This window comes from Suricata suricatta, chromosome 5 (assembly GCF_006229205.1).
Source record: "Suricata suricatta isolate VVHF042 chromosome 5, meerkat_22Aug2017_6uvM2_HiC, whole genome shotgun sequence".
In the NCBI taxonomy this organism is placed as follows: domain Eukaryota; kingdom Metazoa; phylum Chordata; class Mammalia; order Carnivora; family Herpestidae; genus Suricata; species Suricata suricatta.
This window is the reverse complement of record NC_043704.1, coordinates 90,397,381-90,400,565: the sequence shown is the minus strand read 5'-3', so window position 1 is coordinate 90,400,565 and position 3,185 is coordinate 90,397,381. Positions and strand designations below refer to the sequence as shown.

General features: G+C 34.4%; 1 pseudogene; it reads left to right on the top strand.

Annotated features, from left to right (window-relative positions):
• The first annotated feature begins 247 nt into the window (after nucleotides 1–247).
• Nucleotides 248–2,318, top strand: LOC115291206 (annotated as a pseudogene).
• Nucleotides 2,319–3,185: the final 867 nt, after the last annotated feature.

Sequence of the window (3,185 nt, the reverse complement as noted above, 5' to 3'; positions counted from 1 at the left end):
CTTTGTCTTTCTCTCAGAAATAAATAAGCATTAAAAAAATTTAAAAGAAAATTTCAGGTCTTTTTATTTAAAAAAATGAATATTCCTCATGATGTTAATTTACTTTGAATTATCATTAGGTAAATCAATCATAATTTAATTGTTATGCTGTTAGTCTATTAGGCAATAAACTTGTCTATAAACCTTACTGTTTTATAATCTTTTTTAACTGGTTTTCTTCAGAGTTTTAAATAAAGACAAACAAAAGATGTTGGATTTATCTAGCTTCCTTCAGCCCTCTGATTCTACCACCTGCCTTCAGTTTCCTGCCTCCTCGGTCCTGCTGACCACCACTGTCATCTCGGCAGGCATGCCTTTCTCTTTATTCTCCATCTTTGCTTCTCTGCCTCTAGTGAATGAAAAGGGCAGATTTAAATTCAGATCCAACATTCAGAGCCAGAAGACACAGAATATTTCATTTTTTAATCCATGCATTAAAAAAACATTGCATTAATAATTAACAAGACATGACTGAATTACCTTGCCTTTCCATGAAAGGAGAAGGCTCCGAGGAATTCAATTGATTATTTTAATTGTGTTTTTTCTTCTTGATCTTACAGTTCTCTTCTCCTTTTATACCTATACTTAACTATTAACAACATCATGTGATTTTGTGAGAAAGCTCTGTCAAATGGGTAAAAGGACATTCTTAATGCTAAAGTGACTGTGAAAGAGGTTTCTTTTCAGTTCATTACAAATGCAAAAGGAAGTCTCTCTGGGGAGTGCCAGCTCAGGTGTGTGGGTATGTGATATTTCCCCCTTAATGTTTCTGAAAAGAAGTGAATAGAGAGAAGTTCATTATAGCATTCTCTCCATATGAGTCCAGGCCATGATTCTGTGCTGCATATGAGCTAGAGATCATGAATGAACTTACGATATTATGTCATTACTTTCTAGAACGTCTACTATAATAACTAGGACAATGATCCTAGCATTCTATTTTAGTGTAGTCAAACAGAAGATATATATAGGAGCCAAATATATATATATATATATATATATATGTTTTCTTTTATACTAGACATTCTTTAGTTGAAATTATAATCCATTTAGGGGCATCCAGGTGGCTCAGTCAGCTAAGCCTTCGACTTCGGCTCAGGTCATGATCTCACATTCGTGGGTTTGACTCCTGCATTGGGCTCTGTGCTGACAGCTCAGAGCCTGGAGCCTGCTTCAGATTCTGTGTCTCCTTCTCTCTGCCCCTCCCCCGCCCATGCTCTGTTTCTCTCTGTCTCAAAAATAAAGAAAACATTTAAAAATTAAAAAAAAATCCATTTATAAGTATGTGGGGGCAGGGTACATTTGTAATGAAGACACTCATACCACTCATTCACTGAATGGTAGTAGTTAATGAGCTCTTATTATATGACTCCCAGGGATACCAAAATAAGTAGACACTATTATCACCCTAGATAACTTAACAGTCCAGTGTCAAAGACATGTAAATAATATTAGCATGGAAGGAGCTATATAAAATTAGTATTTCCATGGTGGTGGAAGCTTAAGAAGTAACTATTAAGATAGAACTTTAAAGATAAAAAATTGCAGTTTTATTTAGAAATAACATTTCAGAATGAAGACCTGATGTGAATAAAAGCAGGGTTATGTGGAAATGAAGTGGTTAAGGGAATAAAGAAATGCCCAGTGTGGCTGAAACTCTTTTGTCTGTGAAGCAAGTGGTGGCTAAGAAAAAGGCCAAACCAAAGTTGTGAAGACCAAATTCTTTATATGCCACCAAATATTTGCTAGAATGTACATACTATTGGATAATATTTGTTTATATATCATTCAGCAAGTTATAGTTAGTTACATATTAATCAACTCCTTTATCTTGATTCTGTGAACAATAATTACTAAGTAAGTATAAGAGAACCAAATATTGATATCCTTATATGGAGAAATCAACCACTTAGGAAATTTAGATATTCAAAAGGACTTTCTCAGTTCCTCAAAGCTCTCCTGGCCATGTACTCTGAGCCCAGAACTGAGGCCCGGAGTGCCCCCTGGATCAGGCCATTGGCTTTCTTGTGGCCATCTTCCATAAGTACTCAGGCAGGGAAGGTGACATAAAGACCCTGAGCAAAAATGGGCTCAAGGAGCTGATCCAGAAAGAAAGAGCTCACCATTGGCCTGAAGCTGCAGGATGCTGACATTGCAAAGCTGATGGATGGATAGATGACCTGGATTAGAACAAGAAACAGGTGGTGGTGAACTTCCAGGAATATGTCTTCTTCCTGGGGGACTTGACTTGAATCTACAGTGATGCCCTCAAGGTCTAAAAATAAATCAGTAAGGTGGAGACATCCTCTATTAGGCCTGCCTAAGCCAAATTCAGTGGTGGCTTTTTGGGTTTTTTTTTTTTTTTTTTGGTCAAATTAAAAAAAAAAGCATTATCTGACCATTACTTAATTGATACTATCTCTTAGATGCACTATTTTTCTATTAAATAAGAAAATAAGAGAAACAGTTTCTGTTATCGTAAGATAATCTTTCCTTAAATATTAAATTGCAGGGGAAATACTAGTAAATGGAACTAGAAATATAGCAAATGAATTTCATGATACCACCGATTAGAGTTTTACCCAGAAGTGCAAAGGTGGCTACAATATAAATTAATCTTATAATGCAATATTTCACTCTTTTAAATAAAATTTTAGTAGTGTTAATAATCATTTCTAATACAATTGAGAATAGTAAAATATTTTTGTCATATCATGATTATACTAAAACCTTAGCTAATGTTAAAACTATAAAGATATTATATACAAAGGGCAAGAACTAAACTAGGATGCACATTATTATTAATTATAAAAATTGCTTTTTAAGTTTTATTAGGGAAACAAGCTATGAAAGAGATATGAAATATATATATACACACATGTATATATACAACCCTTACTGTTTTCTGTGTTTTTGATTTTAGCCATTCTGACATGAAGTGATATCTCATTGTGGTTTTAATTTGCATGCCCCTGATGCTGAGCATCTTTTCATGTAACTGTTGGCCATCTGTGTATCTTCTTTGCAGAAATGTCTATTCATAGCTTCTCCCATTTTCTTAAAGTGAATTATTTCTTTTGGGGGGGTGTTGAGTTGTATAGGTTCTTTATATATTTGGATACTAACCCTTTATCAGAGATGTCATT